This window comes from Suricata suricatta, chromosome 9, assembly GCF_006229205.1.
Source record: "Suricata suricatta isolate VVHF042 chromosome 9, meerkat_22Aug2017_6uvM2_HiC, whole genome shotgun sequence".
Classification (NCBI taxonomy): domain Eukaryota; kingdom Metazoa; phylum Chordata; class Mammalia; order Carnivora; family Herpestidae; genus Suricata; species Suricata suricatta.
Window position 1 is genome coordinate 59,657,268 of NC_043708.1, and position 27,964 is coordinate 59,685,231.

The window sequence follows — 27,964 nt, forward strand, 5'->3', positions numbered from 1 at the left end:
ATACATAATGTAATAAATTATATTAAATGTCAAATGTGATGAGTGCTATGGAGGAAAGAAAAGGAGGAGAAGGAGCTCCACTTCTGGTAATGATGAAGTGGTCTGTACTGGACTATGAGATAATATAAATTCTACATAAAAACCAACTATCAGGGGCGCCTGGGTGGCTCAGTCGGTTAAGCCTCCGTCTTCGGCTCAGGTCAGATCTCACGTTCATGAGTTTGAGCCCCACGTCAGGCTCTGTGCTGACAGCTAGCTCAGAGCCTGGAGCCTGCTTCTGGTCTGTGTCTCCTTCTCTCTCTGCCCCTGCCCCTCTCATGCTCTGTCTCTCTCTGTATCAAAAATAAATAAAACGTTAAAAAAAATTAAAAAAAAACAAAAACAAAAAACCAACTATCAGAAGATACTAGAGAATGACCAAAGGCAGGCAGAAATGAGAAGGAATGAAAAATTTAAAAGACAGTATGGTGGTTTTATTATTATTATTATTTTAAATGTTTTTTTTTTTTTTTTGAGAAAGAGGGATAGACAGAGCATGAGTAGGGGAGAGGCAGAGAGAGAGAGAAAAAGGGAGACACTGACTCTGAAGCAGGCTCCAGGCTGTGAGCTGTCAGCACAGAGCCTAACGTGGGGCCCAAACTCACAAACCACAAGATACTGACTGGAGCCAAAGTCGGATGCCTAACCAACTGAGCCACCCAGGTGCCCCAAACTGGACTGGTATTTAAAGAGGACATTACATCCAAAAACAGCAAAATATTTATTCTTTTCATATACACATAGAACATAAAATATTAAAATGTGAAAGGGTATGTTTGCTGATCACTCACACACACATATATACACAACCAGAAACCAATAGTAGTAGATATGTATAAAAGTCTAAAGATTTCTAAATAATACTTCTAAACAGCTCATGGGCCAAAAAAGAAATTACACAGGAAATTAGAAAAATTCATGGGTTGCATTAGAGCCAATAATTTAGAGAAAAATGTATAGCTTTAAATGCTTAAATTTTTTAAAAAAGGTCTAAAATCACTGATCTAAGTTTTTACCTTAAGCTAGGAAAAGAGGAGCAAATTAAATATCAAAAAAAGTAATATAATAAGGAGCAGAATAAAAGAAATATAAAAAAGAGGGGAGCCTGGGTAGCTCAGTGAGTTACATCTGACTGCAGATTTTTGCTTGGGTCCTGATCTCACCATTGTGAGATTGAGCCCCAAGACCAACTCCACTTCTCTCCCCCTGCCCAGCTCATGGCACATGCTCTTTCTCTCTCACGAAAAAAGGAAGGAAGGAAGGAAGGGAGGGAGGGAGGGAGGGAGGGAGGGAGGAAGGAAGGAAGGAAGGAAGGAAGGAAGGAAGGAAGGAAGGAAGGAAGAAAAGAAGAGAAGAGAAGAGAAGAGAAGAGAAGAGAAGAGAAGAGAAGAGAAGAGAAAAGAAAGGAAAAGAAAAGAAATAGAAATCAGAAAAAGAAGAAAATTAACAAGAAGAAAAGTTGGGGAAACAATGAACCTCAATCCCTATCTCACATCACAATTAAAAATTACTTTGAAATAAATCATGAATCCAAACCTAAGCACCAAAACTTTGAAAATCCTAGAAGAAAACAGAATTCCTCACAAGATCAAGATAGGTAGAAATTTCTTAGGCAACACATAAAATAATCACCAATACTCACATAGTGTGCCACTTGATATGATGCTTCTGACAAGGCCACAACAACAGTTTTGTAATATTCTTCCCCCAAGTGCATAGCCAATCACAAGGAAAAATCAGATAAACCCAAACTGAGAGAGATGCTATAAAATAAGAGGCTTGTAGTTTGTGTGTGTGTGTGTGTGTGTGTGTGTGTGTGTGTGACAGAGAGAGAGAGAGAGAGAGAGAGAGAGAGAGAGATAGAGAGAGAGATTTTTGTTGCAGAATAAAAAACCAAAAAAACATAACATTTAAACCCAAGGTATGGTCTTGGATTGGATACTAGGGAAGGAAAAACTTATAAGGGACATTACTGACACAAATGAAAAAACCTCAGTATCAACTATGGATTAGATAATATTTTGTATCAGTATTACAAAGATGAACTCCTTTTAGGCCAATGAGCACATGAAAAAATACTCCTCATCATTAGTCATTAGGGAAATGGGAGTTAAAAACCCAATGAAATATCATTATTTACCACTAGAATGGCTAAAATTAAACACTGACCATAAAAAGTATGTGGAGCAACTGGAACTTTCAGACATTGCTGGTGGGAATGCATAATGTTACAACCACTCTGGAAAACAATTTGGCAGTTTCTTATAAACTTAAGCTTATGTTTATTCTACCACTGAATAATACCTACCTCAGGTATTCGTAGAAGATAAATGAAAACATACATCCATCCAAAGACCTAATGTGAATATTATTAATGACTTTATTCCTAATAGCCCAAAGTGGAAATAATTCATAAGGCCATTTACTGGTGAAAGAATGGGGGGGGGAATGTGGTAAATCCAGTAATGGAACACTATTCATATAAAAGGAAACTGTTGATACATGTAAAAATACAGATGATCTCAAGTATTACAGTAAATGAAAAGGCAGACATAAAGGGTTACTTACTGTATGATTCCCTTTATATGAAACTTAATGCAAAACTATACCAATTTCCAGAAAGCAGATTAATGGTTCTAGGGAGTAAGGAGAGGAAAGTGACTGTAATGAATACAAGGGAACTTTTGGGAATCAGTGTGTGTGTAAATGTCTCATATCTTGATTATGGAGGTTATTACACAAATGTATGTATTTTAAATTCATTTATATATATATTTACTTATAGGGGGGAGAGAGAGAGAGTGAGCGAGAGCGCGCATGCAGAAGTGAGGGGGGGGCAGAGGGAGAGGGAGGGAGAGAATCCCAAACAGGTTCCGGTTCCGTGCTGAGCCTGAATCCCGATGCAAGGCTAGATCTCATGACCTTGAGATCATGACCTGAGCCAAAATCAAGAGTCAGACACTTAACTGACTGAGCCACCCAAACTTACAGTTTTAAAATAAGTTACAGGGATGTAAAGTACAGCATAGGGAATATAATCAATAATACTGTAGTAACTTTGTATGGTGACAGATGGTAATTATACTTACCTCAGTGAGCATTTCATAATGTATATAAATGATGAATCACTATGTCGTACACCTGAAACTACTATAATGTTATATGCCACCTAGACTTCATTTAAAATTAATTATTTAAAAATAAAATAAAATAACTACTGGTCCATATGCATGCTTTCATTTCTCACTTGACTTCTTTAGCTTTTCTATCCTTGCCAAGTTCAGTTGTATGGGACCAACCTCTTTTCTTTTTACTCAGCAAAACACTAAAAAAAATTTCACTGTTTGGGGCGCCTGGGTGGGTCAGTTGGTTGAGCGTCCGGCTTCGGCTCAGGTCATGATCTCATGGTTCATGGGTTCGAGCCCCACGTCGGGCTCTGTGCTGACAGCTCAGAGCCTGGAGCCTGCTTCGGATTCTGTGTCTCCCTCTCTCTGTGACCCTTCCCTACTCACACTGTCTCTCTCTCTCTTCCTCTCAAAAATAAATAAAACATTAAAAAAAATTTTTTTTAATTTCCCTGCTCAAATATATTTCCTGCAAATTGTTTCAAAAGTTCCAACTAATACCAAAACTAACTAAATAAAGTTGCAATAGGAATATTGTTTTTTACAAATGGAAATAAAACTATTAAGGAGAATTAAAACAATATGACAATTTCTTGTTTTGGCCTGAATGAACCAAGGGAAACAAAACAAGTACATTAAATTTCTAAAATTTAGGTTTCACTAATTAATATGGAAAAGGTTTCCCATTATATTTCTAGTACATTATTGTGGTGCTGCTCTTAGTACTACGTTGTATTCACCTCAGGAGTAATGACAGAGCAAGGTAGTTCACTATGACTGGAAAAATGGACATCTGAAAATCAAGAGTTAAACTAGATAACTTCCTTTCCAGTTCTGATAGTCTATTTTAACAAGACTTAGAAATTCCTTAAAATCACAGAATGGAAAAAGGTATACTTGTGATGGTTTGTTTGAATGGTGAGTCTCAGGAGCCTCTGTGAAATCACAGAATGTGTAATAAAATTCCATCCGGAGATTTAGCTTCCTGATCCATATCTAATACACAGAAAAACCTAAGATGTCAGGTTTGGTTTTTCCCCCATTACTAAATCTCCATTCACAAAATGTTACTAGTCAAGGAGTAATACTTTATTACTTTGTAATACTTGCAGTGTGTCCCCAAGATGCTCACTCTTCAAACTAAACAAGTTTATATGTCATTGCACTCAAAAGCCACCAAATAGATCACGCTGGTAAGACATGACAAAGAAAGAGGTGACCTACTGAGACAGCATGCTATAGGGCCATACAAATCTGCAAGTTTAACTGTTTTAATGGAGGGTAAATTTAAATGATTATTTCTTTCTAGTGCTGCTGCTGGGATTGTACTTGCTTACAGACTGGCTAATGATCTGTGATATGAAAATCCACCAACCTTTTAATCATTTGTTTCTTGACTAACAAAAGAAGTTCTTTTGAAAAAGAATGTATTGATACATAATTCATATGCCATATAATTCACTTGGTTTGCGAGCATAATTCGTTCTGGAAACATGCTTGTAATCCAAAGCACTTGTATATCAAATCAAATTTCCAGAACCACTGGCTCAGTTGTGATTATGTGACATTTGGCATCACTATTCATATTGCAAGACATCACTCATTTACCAAGTTAAAATTTCTTAGACATGATTTCTTGTCTTGCAGAACACTTGCAGAACAAATTAGCTGCAATTCAAGGTTTACTTATATACAATTCACAGGTTGTGCAACATTATCACAATCTAATTTTAGTTCTATCTTTCCTACTAGAAACTCTGTACTCAGCAGTCAATCCCATTTCTACAACCCTACCACATGGCAAACTGAATTATACAAATATGGAGTCTTTTGTGATTGATTTCTTTCCTCAATATAGTGTTTTCAGGGTTCATTGATAATATAACATAAATCAGCACTTCATTCCTATCTATTGCCAAATAATATTCCATTGTATGGATTATAGCACATTTTATTTATCCATTCATTAGTTGATAGATATTTGGATTATTTCCACTTTTTGGCTGTTATGAACAATGCTGCAGTGAACATTTATGTACACATTTTAGATGGGTGTGTTTCATTTCTCGTGGGTATATATCTAGCAGTGAAACTGTCATGAGTTACCGTATATAGTAATAGTAACTCTCTGTTTAACTTTTTGAGGAATTGTTAGACTGTTTTCCAAGTAGCTGCGCCATTTTACATTCTCAACATCAATGTATGAGGCTTCCAATTTCTCCACAGCCTCACCAGTACTTGTTATTGTATGCGTTTTTTATTATAGTCATACTTGCAGGTGTGAAATGGTACCTCAGTGTGGTTTTGACGTACATTTTGCAAATGACTAATGATGTTGAGCATCTTATTATGTGCTCAATGGCCTAAAGGGAATTCTTCATTTTTGTAACATATAGGCTTTATAAATTCAACATATATCTCCTTCAGTAAAAGTCACAACTTCTATCATCTTTACTCATTTTACACTTCTAACTGTAAATCTAAGAGGTGTTACCGCACAGGAATTATAAACACCGTAACTTCCAACAGAGGGTATTAGCTCAAGTATCTACCGGGACCAGGCAGGTGACATAAATAAGTGAAATGGGCCAAGTCTACAAAAACACAACAGAGCAGGCAGAATGCTTAAGTAGCAAATAGTATAAGTCTCATTGTCCAAGATTCTACAGAAAGAAGTAAAACTGACAAACTGGAGAATGTAGGTCCCTTGCAAAGGGAGTAGCCCAGTGCTCAGTCCAGCAAATTGCTTTCACATAAAATAAATACCCAGGATTAGGAGATTTAATGTTTCAAGGAAAATAAAAAAGCTGCCATTTTGAAATATTGTCAAATAACTATTAAAACGGATAAAATACAAAGAAGCTCAAACAAAAAAACATTTTTGGGCTAGATTCTACCTGTACATCACAAGTTTATAATACATTCAGGTGGTCAGTCAACAGATTTTCATTAAGCATCTAATATGTGCCAAATAATGTTCTTCTTCCTAGGAACAGAACAGTGAACAAATTCACTGAACTAAACAAATGTATATATTAGTAGAGTGAACAAGTAATACCAAGGTAACAAATAGATATTTAATTTTAGGTACAGAAAAGTGCCTTGAAGAAAAATTAATTGAGGCAGGGTGTTAGCCTGCCTCTTCCTCGCCCCTCTCTATTTAAGATATGGTGAAAGAAAAAGGCCTTTCTAATGAGGTGACATTTAAATAAAGACTTGAATGAAGTGAAGGAGTCAACCATGCTTCCTCTGAGGGAAGAGCCTTTTAGGCAAAGGAAAGAACCACCAAGGCCCTTAATTAAACATCAAAAAAACTTTGAACATTTAATGATTAATGACTAGGCAATTTGAAAGTTCAAAAAATAACTATAAAGTTTTTACATATTATGTTTTGAGTTTAAATTTTAAATTTTAAAAAGTCAATTCTTGTTTATTACTACAATATGGGAAAGAGGAGACCAATGTAAAACAATTCGAAAACAACTAATCAAAAGTTTTAAATTCTGTACCATATCCAATTTCTTATTTGAAACAAAGGGGCAAAACTGATATTTATTGCTTTGTAGTTGTTACCTAATCATAAAGGAGCAGAAAAATGATCCAAATATGTGCAGCAAAGAAGAAATAAAAGAATGGGGCAGCTTACACGTTACAGACGATTCCAGCACCTGCCATCAAAGATATGACTTCCTAGTTATAAATGACTCTCACAATATACATGGCAATAGAAATCGACTCTTATTACTCCTCCTACATTATGGATGAGAAGGCAAAGAGGTTAAGCAACAGATTTTCCTCAACAAATGATATTCCAAGAAATGCTAAAACTTCTCTTTTACCTATCTAGGTAGAAGAAGTTAAAACTCTTCAGTTTCTGGAATGATGGTCTGTATGTTTATAGTGGTTTACTTCTATTCTGAGACTTTCATACAAATCTCAGCAGGAAATTCAAAACAGACCTCTCCCATTTATGTTATCAAGTTAACGTCCTCCTCTCGAATGGCAACTCAGGGGAAACAGGAGGCCTACAACAATGTATACTCAAAACTTTGCAGCATAAAATAAACCATGAACTCAACATGTTAATTATATGCAACGTACTACAACAATCAGATTATATTTTCCAAAGATTAGAAGAAACGGAGTATTAAAACAACTGCCTTTCATTATAGCGGATATGGAAAAACAGGGCAATACCAACTATTTTTGTGAGAACTGTTCTTAACATGGGAACCACAATAAAAAAATCCCCCTCTACATCTAATGGACATCTAATTCCTTTTCAAATTTTTTCTTTAAACCATGAGGTACAAATAAATGTTAAATAAAAGAACACTAAAATGATTGCCTTACTGTAGCCAAAGAAAAATGAAATTGTATGTCTAGAAAATGTCACTGCAATCTAACAACTAATAGTCTTAGAAAGCTTATGTTCCCTTAATAGCAAGTTATATTTTAGGGGATGTTTTTCATTTAGTAATTATAGCTAAAATTACTATGGTATGCTACCCTGTTTTTAACTGCTTATAATCTTATCTGAATTTTCTGATTCCAGAAAGATGAGAACAAAAACAAAAACAAACCCTTTCTGCCAGAAATTTCTAAAAGGCTGTATAAAATACAACAAAAAGAACCTATGCATGGTTGAACTTGAAAGAAAGAAAGAGAAAAAGAAAGAAAGAGAGAGAAAGGAAGAAAGAATAAAAGAAAGAAAAGGAAGAAAGAAAGAAAGAAATCTCCTAGTGCTAAAGATGAAGCAAATCTGAAAGTCAGAATGGTAAGGATAAAAGTTGATGCTAATGTGTCTAGGAGACAAGAAAAGAAACGGGATGGGTATTAGCAAACAGGAGTCTGGTTTCTGATACCACCATGAAACCTGGAGATATATCAAACCTCTCAAATGAAGAGAGAAATTGGAAGTGAATTCCTGAATAAAAGAGGAACCTTTACAGATAGGAACACTGGTATCAAAACACAATATACCACCCCCTCCACCTCTACCAGGGATCTAAGTGGGGGCGGGGGGGGTGGAATTCCCTGAACAAAAAGAAATTCCAGTTTGTATTTTAAATGTGTCTTAAAGTGTTCCATTGAGAAATTACATAAAAACTGGTTCTGATCCAGAGGCGCCTCGTAGGCTCTGTCAGTAGAGCATATGACTCTTGATCTCAAGGTCACGAGTTCCAGCCCTATGTTGGGAGTAGGGCTAACTTAAACACACACACACACACACACACACACACACACACACACACACACACAAAACTGGTTCTGATCCAGTAATATCTCTTGGACACCTTGCAGAAGCAAATACCAAACCTCTCCAGAGAGACAATATCAACAATCTAGGCAACAAAGGGAACACTCCTAGCAAGAGCAAGCCCTTCTAAAACTAAACTCATCACCAAAATGAAAAAACACAAGAGTAAACAATCTACCACGTGTGAGTCCTCTGACACAACGAAGGATTAATGCCCAAAGAGTTCAAGAAAAAGGAAAGTAGAGAAACTTAAGAGACAATATAAAATATGTAAAGATAATTAAAATACAAAAAAAAAAAAGAATCAAAACTGTAAGAAAGAGACCATGAAAAAACTGAAGAAAACAATTTGAAAGAGAAGTTCTAAAATTAACATTCTAAAATAACCGAAACTAAATGGATGGGAGAAAATCCAAATGTCTGTCAGCTGGTGAATGAACAAACTATGATTTATTAATATACTGGAATATACTCAGAAATGAAAAAGAACTGATACACGTAACAAAAACTCAAGAACAGTATATTTCAAACAAAATCTAATATATTATAAAAAAATACACAGCATTATTTTAAGTGAAAGACAAAAACATTGCAGATTATATGATTCTATTTATAGGCAGCTATTAGTAAAGACAAAACTAGAGACTGTAGCTCAGTGGTTGCTGGGGTTATAGGGGTAGGAGCAGGGACTGACCTCCAAAAGGTATGATGAAAGTTTTTGGTGAAAGAAGTATTAAAGCTGAACCATGGTGCTAGCCACACAAGTATATAAATTTACTCAAAATCATTGAGCTGTTCACTTAAAATGGTGAATTTTGTGCTCTGTAACTTATTGAAACAATGGGGGGAAAGCCCATAAATGAATGGGTAGAGAGAACTGATACATGTGAGGTAAGTAGTGAATTAAAAGATAGATCTAAAAATGTTACACAGAATATAATTCAGAAATATAACAAGATGAAATAATATGAAAGAATGAGTAGGGGCACCTGGGTGGCTGTCGGTTGAGCATTCGACTTCGGCTCAGGTCATGATCTTGTGGTTCATGAGTTTGAGCCCTGTGTCAGGCTCATTGCTGGCAGTCTGTTAGCGCAGAGCCTACTTTGGATCCTCTGTCCTCTTCTCTCTGCCCCTCCCCCACTTGAGCTCTGCCCAAAATAAGTATTTAAAGAAAAAGAAAGAAAGAAAGAGTAAGAGACATAGAGGAGAGTGAAAGGGTCTCACAAATGTCTAACGGGTATATATCAGGAGAAGCAATATTTGAAAATACAAGGGCTGAGAATTATTCAGAAGTGAATCAAGATATGAAAACTCAGATTCAGGAAGCTCAGTGAATCCCAAGCAGGAAAAAGAAATACATTCATACACATACATCATACTGAAACAGCATAAGTAAAAACAAATTTTTAAGAGCAACAAAAAGGATGGAGATGATATATGGGACAAAAATTGGACTGATGGGGCACCTGGCTGGCTCAGTTGGAGGAGGGTCTAACTTTGATCTTGTGATCGTAAGTTTGAGCCCTACATTGGATGTAGGGATTACTTAAATAAAAAACTTTTAAAAAATTGGACCAAAAGCAAATTTCGTAATATTAACAAAAAGGGAGACAGAAGATACTGCAATACTATCATCAAAGTGTTGAGGAAAGATATTAAATTCTCATTCAAATAGATGTTTACAGACAAATAAAATAGTTTACCACTCTTATCCTGTCATTGAAAGAATGTTATTCGGGAAGGTAGCCAATAGGAAGCTTGGGGTTCGATGAGAATGTGAGGGCTGGAGCTATATATATATCTGTGAGTCATTGGCACACAGGTGCTAGAGAAAACCAGAGTGGGTGAAATGGCCAGAAAGAATGGGTAGTGTAGCAAAAGCAGCAGCAGAAGTTCAGAAACAACAAAACCTCAGGAGATTGAGGACATATTTTATTATTGTTTATTTATTATTGAGGACAAATTTAGTTACATCTATGAAGAAAGGGCAATGAGTTTTAAGGGGAGAACCACAAGAAATGCAAAGGGACCTGGCAAAAATAAAACAGAAATGAGAGAAAAAATGAAATGCCGACTGCAGAATTTAAATCTCCATGAAAAGCAATAAAGATTAGAAGTAATTTACTAGAACATGGATTAGGTGAACCAACTTTGAGAAATTCTACAAGAATGCAGAGGAAAAGAGCTAAAAGAGAATGTTAAGAGGAAAAAACATAGATACAAAGGACAGGGAACAGAGACAACTTAAGCCTCACAATAATGAGGAATAAATCAGAACAAAAAGATGAGAACGGGGCACCTGGGTGGCTCAGTGAGCTAAGTGTCCAACTTTGGCTCAGGTCATGATCTCACAGTTCATGGGTCAGAGCCCCACATCAGGCTCTGTGTTGACAGCTCAGAATCTGGAGCCTACTTCAGATTCTGTCTGTCTGCCTGTCTGTCTCTCTCTCTCTCTGCCCCTCCCCTGCTCATGTCTGTCTCTCTCTGTCTCTCAAAAATAAATAAACGTTGAAAAAAAATTTTGTAAAGAACAAAAAGATGAGAACTAATCATTTTTAAAAAACCCTTCTTAATATTAAACAAAAAAAATCTAAGTCTTTAAGGATTCATGAGATTAAGGGAAACAATGAAAAAATTCACCTCGCCTCTTCTCACAAAATTTTTAATTTTGAGGTTGAAGAAAGAAATCCTATTGACATCCAAGCCAAATAATAGTAACAGGAAGATTTTATAGTGTTTTCTATGTGCCAAGTAGATCACACAGTATAGAAAAACAAGAATTCTAAATGCTTTTCACATATTAGCTTTCTGCTTCCTAAAAAATGGTTAGTAACCTAACAGATTAACAAACTGAAAGCACAAAGAAGTTAAGCTGGTTGCATAATTTGTAAGTAGTGGATTTGGGATTTACAACCTAGAAGTCCATGCTCTCCTGTGTTCTACAATAGCTCAGAGGAACCAAAATCAAGCTAGGAACCACACAAACCAGAAGACAACGAAACAACTATGCTTGAAGATGGCCTGAACCCCCTGGCACCTGCCTCGGAACAGTTTTTCCTTCTTCCTGGACAGCACATACTACTACACAGTAGCCTATGCTCTTTTTTTTCCATTTTATTGAGAAATTAATGACCTACATCACTGTGTACAATAGGATGGTTCAATTTACATATATTGTGAAATGATTGTTAACAACACATTTAGTTAACATCATTTCATACAGATGCAATAAAAGGAAAAAATTTTCTCCTTGTGATGAGAATAAGGAGCTACTTTCCCAACAACGTTCCTATATATCCTACAGCAGTGTTAGCTAGTCATCATGCTGCACATTACATACCTAGTACGTATTTATTGTATAACAGGAAATTTGTGTCTTTTGACCATCTTTCTCCAATTCTTCTCACGACCTTCTGCCTCGGGTAACCACAAGTCTGAACTCTTTTTGTTTGAGTTTGGTGGGGTTTTTGCTTTTTGTTTTTTGTTTTTTAAATTAGATCCCACATGTAAGTGAGATCATAACAGTATTTGTCTTTGTCTGACTTATTTCATTTAGCATAATGCCTTTAAGATCCATCCATGTTGTCATAAATGGTAAAATTTCTTTGTTTTTTTAAATGACTGAATAATATTCCCATTGTGTGTGTGTGTGTGTGTGTGTGTGTGCGCGCGTGTGTGTGTGTAACTTTTTTATCCATTCATCCAGTGATGGAGACTTAGGTCATTTCCCTGTCTTGGCTATTGTAAATAATGCTAAGAACATGGGGGTGTAGATATCTTTTTGAGTTAGTATTTTCATTTCCTTTGGATATGTTTCCAGAACTAGAATTTTTAGTTTTTTGAAGAACCTCCATATTTCATACTGTTTCCCATAGTGGCTATACCAACCTACAATCCCACCAATAGTACACAAGGATTTCCTTTTCTCCATATCCACACCAGTATTTGTTATCTCTTGTCTTCATGACAACGGCCATTCTTTCTGTTTGTTTTAGAGAGAGAGCATGTGTTGGAGGTGGGGAGATGGGCAGAGGAAGAGAGAATCTGAAGCCGGCTCCACACTAAGCACAGAGCCCAATCCAGGGCCTTATCCCAAGACACTGTGATCATGACCTGAGCTGAAATCAAGAGTCAGATGCTTAACCGAGACACCCAGGTTTCCTGAAGATGGCCATTCTAATAGGTTGTGATGTGATATCTCATTGTGGTTTTAATTTGCATTTCCCTAGTGACTAGTAATGCTGAGAATCTTTTCATGTGCTTATTGGCCATTCATATAACTTTTTTTTGTTTGTTTTTGAAAGAGCGCACGAGCATGAGCAGGGAAGGGGCAGAGAGAGGGAGTCACAGAATCCGAGGCACGTTCCAGGCTCTAAGCTGCGTCTCAGCACAGAGCCCAATGCAGGGCAAGATCATGACCCAAGCTAGAGTTGATGCTTAACCAATTGAGCCACTCAGGCACTCCTACTCATGTAACTTCTTTGGACATATGGCTATTCAGGTCCTTTGTCCACTTTTCATACAATGATGAAAGAAATCTAAGAAGACAAATATATGGAAAAGTACTTATGTTGATGAATTGGAAGAATTAATACTGTTAAAATGTGAATACTATCAAAAAGCCATCTAGCAGATTCAATGCAATGCCTATCAAGATTCCGACAGCATGATAAAAATAGAAATAGAAAAAACACTTCTAAAATTTATACAGAAACATGAAGACCCCAAATACCCAAAGAAATACTGAAAAAGAAGAACAAAGAACAAGGCATCATACTTCCTGATTTCAAGTTACACAATAAAGCTATAATAATTAAGACAGTATGATATCGGCATAAGAACAAACAGACCTATGAAACAGAATGGAGAGCCCAGTAATAAATCCAAGCATAAACAGTCAGCTAAAATTCAACAAGGGAGCCAAGAATATTCAATGGAGAAAAGATAGTCTCTTCACTAAGCAGTGCTGGGAAAACTGGATATTCATTTAAAACCATGAAACCTGATTCCTATCTAACACCACTAACAAAAATTAACTCAAACTGGATTAAAGACTTAGATGTAGGGGCACCTAGGTGGCTCAGTTGGTTAAGTGGCCAACTTCAGCTCAGGTCATGATCTTATAGTTTGTGGGTTCAAGCCACAGAGTTCGGGCTCTGTGCTGACATTTCAGAGCCTGGAGCCTGCTTTAGATCCTGTGTCTCCTTCTCTCTCTCTGTTGCTCCCCAGCTTGTGCTGTCTCTCTCTCTCAAAATAAATAAACATTAAAAAATTAAAAAAAAAAAACTTAGATGTAAAACCTGAAACCATGAAACTCCTAGAATGAAACAGGGAGGAGAAAAGCCCCTTCACATGAGTCTTAATAATAATTTTTTGGAAATCCTACCTAAAGCAAAGCAACAAAATAAAAAACAAATAGGCTAAAAAGCTTCTGCAACAGCAAAAGATATCATCGATAAAGTGAACACTTAACAGAATAGTTTGAAAAAAATATTTGCAACCTATATATCTTATGGGGAATTAATATGCAAAATATATAAAGAACTCATATAACTCAATGGTAAAAAAAAAAAACAAATAATCCAATTTAAAAAGCGGCCTATGTACTTTTCTTTTTTTCCTTAAAATTTTTATCTTAGGGTGCTTGGGTATCCCAGATAGTTCAGCATCCAACTTCTGCTCAGATCATTATCTCACGGTTTGTCAGTTCGAGCCCTACATGGGGCTTGCTGCTGTCAGTGCAGAGCCTGCTTAGGATCCTCTGTCTCCCTCTCTTTGCTCTTCCTCCACTTGCACTCTCTTTCTCTCAAAAGTAAATAACCAAAACAAAAAACCCATTCTTTAGTTTAAAAACAAATAAATAAAAGTTTTTATTTTAACCACTCAGTGTTCATCACGACAAGTGTACTCCTTAACCCCATCACCTATTTCACCCATCACTCCACCCACCTCCCCTCCAGTAACCATCACTTTGTTCTCTACAGTTAAAAATTTGTTTCTTGGTTTACCTCTCTCTCTCTTTTTCCCCCCTTCGCTCATTTGTTTTGCTTCTTAAATTCCACAGATGAGAGAAATCACATGGTATTGTCTTTCTCTTACTTATTTTGCTTAGTATTATACTCTAGCTCTATCCATGTTGTTGCAAATGGCAAGATTTCATTCCTTTTATGACTAATATTCTCTCTCTCTCTCTCTCTCTCTCACACACACACACACACACACACACACACACACACACACAGAGCCCACATTTTTATCCATTCATCGATCGGGTTACTTCCATTTAATTTAATTTTTATTTTTAAATGTATTCTCTTATAAGATTTTATTTAAATTCAAGTTAGTTAACATATAGTATAGTGTTGGAATAGAATGTAGTGATTCATAACTCACATATAATACCCAGTGCTCATCACAACAAGTGCCCTCCTTAATGCCCATCACCCATTTAGCCCATCTCCGCACCAACCTCCCTTCTAGGAATCCTCACTTTGTTATCTATAGTTAAGAGTATCTCATGGTTTGCCTTCCTCTCTGTTTTCTTCTTATTTTATGTTTCTTTCTCTTCCCTTATGTTCATCTGTTTTCTTTCTTAAATTCCACATGAGTGAAATCACATAGTATTTGTCTTTCTCTGACTGCCTTATTTTGCTTAGCAAAATACACTCAGGTTCCATCCATGATGTTGCAAACGGCAAGATTGCATTCTTTCTGATTGCTGAGTAATATATTGGTCACATCTTCTTTATTCACTTATCAGTCAATGGACATTTGGGTTTCTTCCATAATTGGCTATTGTTGATAATGCTGCTATAAACATTGGGGTGCATCTGCCTTTCAAATCAGTATTTTTGTATCTTTTGGATAAATACCTAGCAGTGCAATTGTTGGGTCATAGGAAAGTTAGTTCTAGCTTAACTTTCTGAGGAACCTTCACACTGTTTTCCAGATTGGCCGCATCAGTTTGCATTCCCACCAAGAGGTTAAGAGGGTTCCCCTTTCTCTGCATTCTCAACAACTGGGCTATTTCTACATCGGGACTATTGTAAATAATGCTGCAAATAAACATAGGGGTGCAGATATCCCTTTTGAGTTAGTGTTTTTCTATTCTTTGGGTAAATACCAAGTAGTGCCATTGCTGGATTGTAGGGCAGTTCTATTTTTAATTTTTTGAGGAACCCCCATACTGTTTTCCGGAGTGGCTGCACCAGTTTGCATTCAGAAGTGGCCTATGTTCTTATGCAAGGCCAATCAAGACTACTACCTTCCCCTATAAGGTACTTGCAAACAATGGGAGAGAAATGCAAATGTCCTTTCTGAGTTCTTTTGTTGAGAAGTCCTACTTGCTTTGAAGGAGTCTTCCTTGTTTATTTAGGATGACATATCCCCCCTTCTGTTCCCCACCCCAAAAATGACTACTGTAGACTAATGGGATTTCACCTGAATAGAAGCCTGACAAGGTATTTTTCAACTGCAGGTCACAACCCAGTACTGGATTATGAAATCAGTTTAATAGTTTGTAACCAGCATTTTGAGGGGGAAGTATACAATTAGAGTATAACACATGTATCAAGAGCACATAATTTTTTGTATGTAAATTTTTTTCAGTTATAACATTGGTTGTTACATAAAATATATTTTGTGCTTGAACTGTAGTCAAAAAATCTAAAAGTAATGGGACTCTGTCATACTTACAAAACACGATTTTGTCCAAGGGAACATTATTAATATATTTTATCATAAGCCTATAATATTTGTCCCTTGAAAGTTTATAGAAATAAAGGTCAGGGCACCTAGGTGGCTCAGTTGGCTAAGATCAACTCAGGTCATGATCTCACAGTTCATGGGTTGAAGCCCCAAGTCAGGCTCTGTGCTGACAGCTCAGAGCTGAGCCTGGAGCCTGCTTCAGATTCTGTGTCTCCCTCTCTCTCTGACCTTCTCCCGCTCACACTCTGTGTGTGTCTCTCTCTCTCAAAAATAAACATTAAACATTTATTTATTTATTTATTTATAATGGTTTCTTTTTAATGTCTTTATTTTATTTTGAGAGACAGAGCAGAGAGTGAGCAGGGGAGGGTCAGAGAGAGAGGGAGACACAGAATCTGAGCAGGCTCCAGGCTCTGAGCTGTCAGCACAGAGCTCAACGCAGGGCTCGAACCCACCGAAGGTGAGATCATGACCTGAGCTGAAGTCGGAGGCTTAACTGAATGAGCCACCCAGGCAACTCCAAAAAACTTTTTTAATAAAGGTCATAACTCTAACTCTAAGGATTAATTCTACTATATTAAGATATCTTATGAAACTATAATAATCAAAACAGTACAGTCAGGTATACAGATTAATGAATCTGAACAGAATGTTCGAGACACAGACCCAATATATGGGAATTTGATATATGTTAAAAGTGGGATCCCAACCCACTGAAGGAAAAGATAGTTTGTTATATAAATGGTGTTGGTACAACTGGGAAATTAGCTGGGGCAAAAAAATCAAATTGGAACTATACCACATCTACAACATAAAAAAATTCCAAATGCATCAAAAATGTGAAGGAAAACCAAAACATTGGGGGACAAAAGGAGAATTTATGGTTTGTTTCTTTGTTCATTTTTAAATAATCTTGTAATGGGAAAGGTCTTTCTAAAAATATAAAGGGGCCTGAGAGAAAAGTTTGATAAATTTTACTATTTAAAATTTTGCATGGGAGAAAACAACATAAGTGAAAGAAGGAAAAAAAGAAAGTCTCAAAAAATTCAAATCATAATTTTTCAAATAAAAAGCTCCTAAAAATCAATAAAACCGTCAATAACTCAAAAATTAGCAAGACAGACGCAAGCAGTTTGCAGAAAACAAATACAGGTGGTTTTTAAACCTATGAATAGATGCATGATTTATTCATTAAGAAAAATATAGGGCACCTATGTGGCTCAGTCACTTAAGTGTCCAACTTCGACTCATAATCTCACGGTTCGGGGGTTGGAGCTCTACATGGGGCTCTGTGCTGACAGTTCAGAGCTGGAGCCTGCTTTGGATTCTGTGTCTCCTTCTTTCTCTGCCCCTCCCCTGCTTGTGCTCTGTCTCTCAAAAATAAATAAACACTTAAAAAAAAATTTTTTTAATGGTGGCGCCTGGGTAGCTCAGTCAGTTAAGTGTCGGACTTCGGCTCAGGTCATGATCTCAAGGCTTCTGAGTTCGAGCCCCGCCTCAGACTCTGTGCTAACAGCTCAGAGCCTGGAGCCTGCTTCAGATTCTGTGTTCCTCTTTCACTCTGCTCCTCACCCACTCATGCTGTCTCTCCCTCTCTTAATAAATAAAACATGAAAAAATATTTTAATAAAAAATGTAAATTAATCCTATACTGAGATTCCCTTTTTTACTTCAGATAGGCAAAAATCAAAATATTTGATGACACACTGGAACACAAAAGTGTGGAGAAACAAAAATTCTCACACTTTGCTGATCAGTGTATATGTATACTGATAAATTTCCATGGAGGCCAACCAAAACTGATATAATCCCAATGCCTTAGCAATTTAATTTGCGTAATCTATGTTACAGTTATCTTGATATGTGAGAAATTACAAATGCGTAAGGTGACTCACTGAGGCATTTTTGCAATAGTAAGATTTAATTTAGACAACCTAAATATCCTTTAATAAGTAAATCATGGTCATTCTGTTAGCTAGGATACAAAGGACATTACTCCAATACGAGGGCTGAAAGCTATCAAACAGAAGGGAGAAGGAGAAGGGACAAAAGTAGGGAAGGAATGTATTTTGTTTCACAGAATCAACAGTTCCAGCCAAGGAGACACTAAATAGGTGTTTCAACTGACAGGCCCTTGCTGGTGAGTCCTGCCTGACAGCCCCTTACACATGAGCCAGTTGGAGCTGGACTGGAGTTGAAGAGCTGTGCAGGAGCTCCTGGGCGCTGACATGAAGTTACCTTTAGCTTCTTATAATACTAAGATCTCTTATTATGGGTAGAGTTTTCTGCCATTGTTTGAACGTACAATGTATGCACTGGCATGTTGCCATGCTAGGCGTGTGCAACTGAACCAAAAGTGTCTGCAAGCTCTCTGCCCCACCCACCAACACACTGAATAAAAACTTTCTGTATTAATCCCACAGGCAGGCAGTGCTTTGAGAGCTACCTCCTTGTCTTCTTGTAACAAGTAATAAAAAGTTCTTTGCTTTCAACATTTACCTCAGATTGTGCTCAATTTGATGCACTCCAAGTGGCAAACTCTTTGCATTCCATTACAATCCTATACAATGCAAAACTATACAGCTAGAGAAAAAGAGGAAGGAGAGGAAGAGGAGTGGGGAGAAGGGAGAAGATAATCTATCTTTTGCCTCAAAACACAAAATGATAGTCTACTATCAATTGCAAAAAGGACTGAAAATTTCACTAAAAAAATTCTCAAGTATCTAGAATTCAGAGTTAGACACATGTTCTCTAGCAGCTAAGTATATTTCCACATAGATTTTTCTACTAAATATCTGAGACAGAATAGTATATACTCACAAGCTTAACGTTTTTTTTTAAATTTAAGTTTATTTGTTATTGAGAGAGATAGAGAGAGAGAGAGGGAGAGAGAAAATCCCAAGGAGGCTCCTCACTGTCAGCATGGAGCCCAATGCAGGGCTGAAACCCATGAACCATGAGATCGCGATCTGAGCCAAAACTGAGTGTTGGACTCCTCACCGAATGAGCTACCCAAGCGCCCCTTAAAGTTATTTCTTAAACCTTGAATGGGCTTTGGGGAAACAGATCTTATTTGGGTAAAAATAGTTTAGAAATTAAACTCCTGAGGGTGCCTGGGTGGCAAACCCAGTTGAGCATGAGGCTCTTGATTCTGGCTCACGTCATGATCCCAGGGTCAGGGGCTAGAGCCCTGTGACAGGCTCTGTGCTGACCATGGAGCCTGCTTAAGATTCTCTTTCTCTTTCCCTCTGCCCCTCTCCCCCTCTCTCTAAAATAAACAAATAAACAAACAAGAAATTAAACTTCTAGGTAGAACAAAAAGCTGTATTCTTTCTAATCCCACTCTCCTTTCTGTTCATATCATATCCTGAGTTATAGAGACCAGCTAAAGGAAAGGCAAAAGGGCAATATTAAAAAATTTTTTTTTAAATTTTAAATGTTTATTGATTTTTGAGAGAGAGCACACACTCGAGGGCAGGGGAGAAGCAAAGAGAGAGGGAGAGAGAGAATCCAAAGCAGGCTCTGCACAAAGCCCAACTGAGGGGCTTGAACCCACAAGACATGAGGATCATGACCTGAGCCGAAGTCAGAAGCTCAACCAACTATGCCACCCAGGTGCCCCCAAAAAGGCAATATATTTTTAATCACAGAATCTTGCTCACAAATTAGAAAGGAAAAAATTAGGCAAGGAAACTAAATCACATTTTGTTTTTCTAAATTCTGCTTTTAGTTAAAGGAGTGCATCCATGCTTACACATCCTGGAAATCTCTACTTCACAGCCAACCAGGAACCAGCTCTAGAGCACCAACACTGTACCTAACTTCCCTCCTTCCTGGGAAACCAACAGAAAATTTAAATCCTTTCAGTGGATGATACCAAAACAAAACAAAATAAAAAATACTGCACAGCTAAAGCTCCCTGAAGAACTTTCCCAAGGAAAAGAAATCAGAAAATAAATACTTACTTTTCAAAAAGGGAGAGAAAAATCTTGAAGAAAAATTTAGCACTATACACAGAACTTGAAGCCCTCAAAAAGAATTCCCAGAGAAAAGCAATTACAGAGGGCTGCCCAAGGCTGTTTTTAAGAATTATTATAGATTTTTCATTGTCAACCCCCCAAAATGATCAAATTCAAAATGTTTCCTTCAACACTAATCTTGGATACCATATTATTATTATTCCTCCCAGGAACAAGCACAAGCCTTCAGAGGAGCTGTGAGGGTATTACAGGAGCGTGGACTTCTCTGCCGGACCACCCATGGGCTTACATGACTTTGGTCAAGCCACTTGACCTTTCTGAACCTCAAGGTTCCTCTGGTATAAAGTGGGGCCACCTACCTACTTCAAAGAACTATTGTAATGACTCAATAAAATTAAAGGATTTGACTGCAAAAAGTCTACACTACACAAGCCTCTGACATGTGCATCAGGTAAGTAGTAATAGTAGTACAAGTTTTACCAACAGTTTGTCACTAAGTATAGCTATTTGGTTTTAAAAAAGGATACCAGGAAAATAACTTTCCCTGCTCCTATCTTCACATGGTGGTAAACTAGACGGATCCTTATAATTACCAATAACCTGCCTTGAGATGTGTAAGGAAAGCATGTCCACACTTCATTTTCCCCCAGGTGTTCTGATTCAGGGGCCAAAGAAACCGTTCGGCCCATCCCTTTCAGAAAAGCTCTAGACCAAAACAAGATTCATTGCCCTTGCGGTCCACAAGATAATTTATAAATCAAATGTTCTCCACTGGGATTGCCTGTCATGCCTCCTTGGAAACTACTTTATTCTTTACAATGTAAAATATATCTTGTGATTCTGTCCCCCAAACAATCCTTTGAGAAAATTGAATACACAGGAGAAAAAAAAAAGTTAATGACTACATAAGAGATACAGAACCTTTATTTCTGACTCCTACTGAACTCATTAGTTTATTGAGCTAAATAAGCTATTTCTTTTATTTATAAAGCAGAAATATTGTATCTGCAAAACCATCAAAATTTAAAGTCTTCTCATTAGCAGTAAAGCAGAATCTATCATCTACATTCATTTATATTGCTACTTAAAAAAGAAAATAGTTTGGGTTGCCTTTTTGCCTTCTTTCAATGAAAAAAAAATCAATATAGCCATATTGGTCTAGAAATGTTAAACACAATTTTTTCCATTTGTACAGGGGTAACGCACTGTATTAAATGTGTAAGGTCTTATCTACATGGGTTTGATTACAGAAACTAATAAAGTATTCTCTAAATAATGAAAAAAAAAGAAAAAAAATCAAGAATAGAAAAAGGAATAGAGAAGAGAAAATTTTAAATTCCTGGATTTCTAGTGCCTGAGTAAACAATACGAATTCTGACTAAGGTAAAATAAGCAGACAGTAAATCCTTGCGGTTCACAGTAGTAAAAAGCAGCCTACTGAAGCAGTCTCCATGGAAGACAGAAAGGAACTGGGAAGTGATTTTCACTTTGAAAGAAATCCAAAAGGTGAAAGAGTCAAACAGTAAATGGGAGAGGCAAGAATACAGGCATCTTGGGGATATCCCCAGGAACACTCAGAAGCTCAAATGACGTGTCTTGTACATCTCATCAGCGGTTTTCCCTCCCATGCTCAACTTATACAAATATTAAATGGTTTACGAACAACGTACAACTGGAAGATGAGTCATTCCACCAGTAAGCAATGAGATTAAGGGGAAGTCCTATTTTCCTGTGAACTTTGACACAGTTTGCTTGGCACAGTTTGCATTTGCTTGCACTATCCCTGTTAGCAATTACTGCTAATCCGTGTTTGCACACCTTTTCTGCACCATTAATTAAGCAGATAATATCAAGGTAAGTGTTAAGCACTTTTCCACCCTCAAAAACATCCATCAAACTAATAAGGAAGTAGAATTATTAGTAAGGGTAAATAGCATGGTAATTGAATCCAAAGGGTTTGAATCCTGGCTTCATGACTTAAACAGTGTGGCTTTGGCAAGCTACTGAACTTCTTTGCATCTCAATTTCCTCATCTGTAAAGTATATAAAATACTCCTCTCCTCAAAGTTATTGTAAAGATTAAACCATATATTAAGTAGATGGTAGCTATTATATAAGAAATATAAACATTGAAAAAATAAAACATTGGATGATAATATATAAATAACAATAGTTACTGCATGCCTACTGGATGCCAAGCACTGTGTAGAATACAAAGAAGGGTATCTTGTCCTTTCAAAAGTTTACTATGTGAGTGAAGAGATAACAGATACTGATGTGGAAAACCAGGCACTATAACGAGAATATACAGAACAGGGTCAATAGTCAAGTGTGTGGCAGGGTTCAGAAACGCTACAAGTTCAAAAGAAGAAATGATAAATGCAGACTAGAGAGGTCAGGAAAGTCTGAAAAGGATTTGGAGACAAGTGTACATTTTAGAGGAGGAGAAAAAGCAGAGGAAGAAAGCAGTAAGGCAGGCCTGAGCCAGTGAGGCAGCTCTGGCTGCAGCAGGTGTTTGTAGAGGAAAATAATAAGAGATGAAGCATAAAAAGTGGGTTGTGGCCAAAAAAGGAGCTACTTTTAGGGTAAGAATGGGAAATTGCAAAAGGTTTTTGGGTAAGGGACTAAATCAGTGTTTTGATAAAACTGATCTGGCAATAGTGTGAAAGAAAGATGGAAGGAGGAGAGTGCAGACACAAGAAACCCAGTTAGGAAGTCACATGGGAGCTGAGGTTGAGGAAGGAAGTAGTGGAGGGATGGAAATAGTGGAAATGGACAAGCAGAGGCAGATGAGAGCAATATTGCACAACAGGATTCGTGACTGATTAGCCACAAAGGATACGAGAAGAGTCAAAAGCAGTTTTATTCTCTTCAGTCTCAGGGGCAAGGAGGAAAGTTACAAAAAGAAACTCAATGGTGTGTGATCAGAAGCTAGAAGGGAAGAAGAGTTTATGAAGCATTTTATTTGTGACATGCTGAATTTGAGATCATAATGGCATATCACACACAAATGTCACACAGGCAGTTGATTATATTGATCTGGCATTCGAAAGAATAGTAAGGATTAAAGAAAACAATTTGGGAGTCACATGGACAAAAGAGCATTAAAGCTGAGGGGGAAAATCCCATCAGGGGCACAATAAAGGCTTTGGGTCTTCCAAGAGAAAAATGCATTCCACTGCAAGGAAATGCATTATCTCCTCTAGTGAGGAGGGGATACAGAGTCCAGGAGAGCCCACTACTCATAAAAGTCCTCTTAAGGGAGGCATCCAGATTGTCTTTGTAAACAGTGGTGTCAGCCTAGGTATAAAAGATCTGTGATGCAATATGAATTAACATAGGGAGATCCTACCTTGGATGGCCATTGTCAGAGCCAGCTCAGTCCTATTAGGGTCTTCAAGGACCTAGGGAAAGTTTGCTGAAATGCCTATTTCTTCTATATTTGGTCATTTTCTTTCTTTTCTTCCTTTCTTTCCTTTCTCTCTTTCTTTCGAATTTCTTTCATGTTTATTTTTGAGAGAGAGACAGAATACAAGCAGGAGACGGGCAGAAAGAGAGAGAGAGAGAGAGAGAGAGAGAGAGAGAGAGAGGGAGAGAGAAAGAAACACAGAATCCAAAGCAGGCTCCAGGTTCTGAGCTGTCAGCATAGAGTCTGATCTGATTCAGGACTCGAACTCACAGACCACAGGATTGTGATCTGAGCTGAAGTCGAATGTTTAACCGACTGAGCCACCCAGGTGCCCCTATATTTGGCCATTGATAAATTTTGGTGTCTTTAGCTATATAAACAGGGAGTTAAATCTAACTTTACCCTGGATATATATGTGGTATCTACCTACTAGTCTAAAACCCACTTGAAACATTGCACACAGATTTATACATAATTTTACTAAAGTTTCTGGAGGCTCAGAATCCCATGGAACAAGACCTAAAAACCACCAGAGTTAATTACAAAACAAGGGGAGGAAGAGTTATGCTCCTTTCCCCTACTCCCAGAATCTGCTATTATTCTTTTGCCTTTATAAGGGCATTCTAATTTTAAAGTTTTATTCTAACACAATAATGTTAAATTAAAAGTAAACACTTCTGGATTTTAATACTAGCGCAGATTCACTGATAACATAGCTGACAGTCGGGAACAATGAATGCTGTACTTTGGATCTGATCAGTTAGCTCTGCTAATTCTGGAAGTGATCTGTCAGGTTACTTTGGTATTTTATACAATAATCAATTCCTTATATACATATCCAATCACTATGTTGTACATCTTAAACTAATACAATGTTATATGTCAATTACATCTCAATAAAGTTGGAAACATAAAAATAATCATCAGTTCTTATTTTCTAATAATCATATGGAGTTTCTCTGATTGCAGAGAATAGTATATAAGGTACAGAAGCCTTATATACTATTAACACAGTATTAAACAACCTGAAAAGAAGTCACTTCAAAATTTCTATATCCAAAGGCCTGACCCATGTTTATATTTATGTAAGGATAGGCCCCTAAAATATATTTTGAAAAACTAGCCATGATTATTAGGCCATGAGATATTGACTACGGAAGAAGTATTAATTTTTGACAATGCCTTTCCTCTCTCACCTAGTGTTTAATACCTCCTGTGCATTTACTCTAATAAGTTCTTTTCACTTCCCAGTGACATTGCACCCATGTGCAGTACCTGATATGGCCTTATCCCATTTTCCTGAAAAATACCCCTTCTCGCTTTTCTCATTTTAGAGAATCTATACATTAAATAATCAGTTCAGGGGCGCCCGGGTGGCTCAGTCGGTTAAGCATCCGACTTCGGCTCAGGTCATGATCTCACAGTTTGTGGGTTCAAGCCCCGCGTTGGGCTCTGTGCTGACAGTTAGCTCAGAGCCTGGAGCCTGTCTTCAGATCCTGTGACTCCTTTTGTCCCTGACCCTCCCCTGCTCATGCTGTCTCTCTCTCTCAAAAATAAATTTAAAAACATTAGAAAAAATTATAATCAGTTCAACCCCAAAGACAAGCATTTACATTGCATTGATCTGCAAAGGAGATATAGTACTTTTATTAACATGGTAGAATGCAACTTTGCCATTCATAGTTTTTCAGTTAGTTTGAAAGAAGCGTACTGTTAACTAAAGCAGTGGGCTGTCAAAATGGATGCCCACCTCTAAGACAAATGAGTTATCTGCTACTTCAAATCATCTGACTAAATCTACCACTGGCACAAATGCAGTGAATTTATAAACAAAACAAAACAACACAACTACTTAAATCAGCTGTGTGTGTAGCTGCATCCATATACATTCCACTCCTCCAATTATAAGTCTCCAAAAGTAAACCTAGCACTTGCAAGTACAGGAAATCACATTTTACTACCCTGCAGCTGCTTCATAGCTCAGGAAAATGCAAAAACAGAAAGGAAACACGCCTGGAGATCTTATTAACAAAGAGTGGAAATCCCCTTACTCCACATCTTCCAATTCGTGCCGCTGAGAACAGAAGCTCTCAGGTTCAAAGTTCTCTTCAAGGAAGGCCCAAGCACACCGGAATTAACCTGCAGTTGCCACCTGCACTACAGATGGGAGTAGATGCACGCTGGAGCATTCCAGATTGTCTCAGAGCTATCATTTTCACTGCAGAATGGATTCACATGTGGATTTTTTAAAACTCCAGAACAGACATTAATCTTTTTGTGAAGAATAAGCAACGTGGTTTAATAGAAAATCTTTCTCCTGCTCTTGATCTAAATTTCATCTTTCATGCATAAGTACAAAAAGGATATTTATCATGTGCAAAGAACATGACAATTTCCAGAATTTTAAAATATTTGATGAAAGAAGGGGGGTTTTACTTTCTATACTGATATTTCTAAACTATTTTCACATCTTACAATGAATATATGTTTGGGGGAAAATATTATAGAAAGATGTTGCCTCTGCATGAAATTCACTACAGAGGCATTATTTTATTAATCTTCATCTTCAGAATTTTTATCCTGAAAGCATATGTGTATGTATTGATGTGAATTTTTAAAAACACCTTTACAGTAGAAATTTCAAACATACACAAAGTAGAATAATATAATAAATCCCAATGAACCCATAAACTAACTTTATCAACTCACGGCCAAGCTTGTTTCATATGTAACTGTACCCATTCCACCCCCCATTTCCCACCCATTTTTGAAGCATATCTTAGACATCACATCTTTCATCTATAAATATTTTAGTGTGTAGCTCTAAAATATGAAGTTTTATCAACACTTTATTTATTTTTGAGAGACAGAGGGAGCGTACAGGGGAGGGGCAGAGACAGAATCCCAAGCAGGTTCCGTCCTGTCAGCACAGAGCCCAACTCAGGGCTCAAACTCATGAACTGTGAGATCATGACCTGAGCCAAAATCAAGAGCTGGATGCCTAATCGACTGAGCCACCCAGATTGCCCCTAAAATACAAAAATTTTAAAGATAACTTACTAGCATTATTATACCTAAAAAATAATAAACAATAATTTCTTAGTATCTCCAACAATCCGTGTTCAGATTTCCCTGATTGTTCAAATCAGGAATTAAAAGCCTAATACAGTCCATACTCCACAAATGACTGATATATTACAAATTGCTTTTGATCTGCAGGTCTCTGTCTCCTTGCAAATTGTTTATTAGAGATACTAGGTTGCCTCCAAGTTTCCCATGGACTGGATTTGGTACTGTATCTTTCAAGGTGTAACATTTCTCCTATATTTCCTATAAAACGTTACACCTATAGCTGCAGATGCTTGATCAGATTCAAGTTTGACACTTTCATATACCAGATTTCTTAACTCTTTTATCTCCTATTTCTTGAAACCTAGGAAGAGAAGAAACACTGGCCAAGTTTCAACCTACTGCTAAAAAGCAGTACTGAATAACAAGGAGGTGTCATGTGCTCTGCTGAAAACTAAATTTTGAATTTAATTTCTACTTTTGACAGGCAGGGAGGTAAAGAGCTTCACACCTCTGAAACCTCAACAATGATTTGATGCTCCTTTTCGTTCTTCCCAGACTGACACTGTGCTAGATACAGATTCTGCATTGTTGTTTTTTTTTAGAGGGAGAGACAGAGAGAGAGAGAGAGGGAGGAGGAAGGAGGGAGAACATAGGAGCGGAAGAGAGGGGCAGAGGGAGAGAAAGAGAATTTTATGCAAGCTCCATGCTCAGCATGGAGCTCAATGCAGGGCTTGATCCCACAACCCTGAGATCACAACCTGAGCTAAAATCAAGAGTTGGATGACCAACTGACTGAGCCACCCAGGTGCCCCCAAATTCTGCATTTTTATTCATCTAAATCACAACTTCCTCTTCTACTCTGTATTGTTTTCAGGGCTCCACCCTCATCTCTACTTTCACTAGGGAAAAACTACCTTATCTGTCTAAAAAGTAACTAATTTGCCTGGCAAGAGATAGAAAGTTTTGACATTTCAGACCTGGAAAGGGCCTTGGAGATCATGTACTCCAATCTGCTCTGTTTAATGTTTATTTTATTTTATTTTTCAGTCTGCTCTGTTTAAAGATGAGGAAACAGAGAATAAGAATAGAGCAGTCCTCCCTCTCTGCAGAGGATATATTCCAAGACCCAGTGGATGCTTGAAACCATGAATAGTACCAAACCCAAATACATTGTTTTTCATACATATAAACCTGCGACAAAGTTTAATTTGCAAATTAGGCACAGTATGAGATTAACAGCAATAACTAATAACAAAGTAGAATAATTATAACATAGTGTGCAAACGTTATGTGAATGCAGTCTCTCTCCCTCTCTCAAAATATCTTCACTGTACTGTACTCACTCTTCTTCTTGTGATGATATGAGGTGATA

The 27,964-nt window shown here is 37.2% G+C and overlaps 1 protein-coding gene across 2 annotated transcripts in view; it reads right to left on the minus strand.

Annotated features, from left to right (window-relative positions):
* PRORP (protein only RNase P catalytic subunit) overlaps nt 1–27,964 on the minus strand; it is a 131,072-nt gene that overhangs the window by 80,353 nt on the left and 22,755 nt on the right. The gene's annotated exons all lie outside the window — the stretch shown is intronic.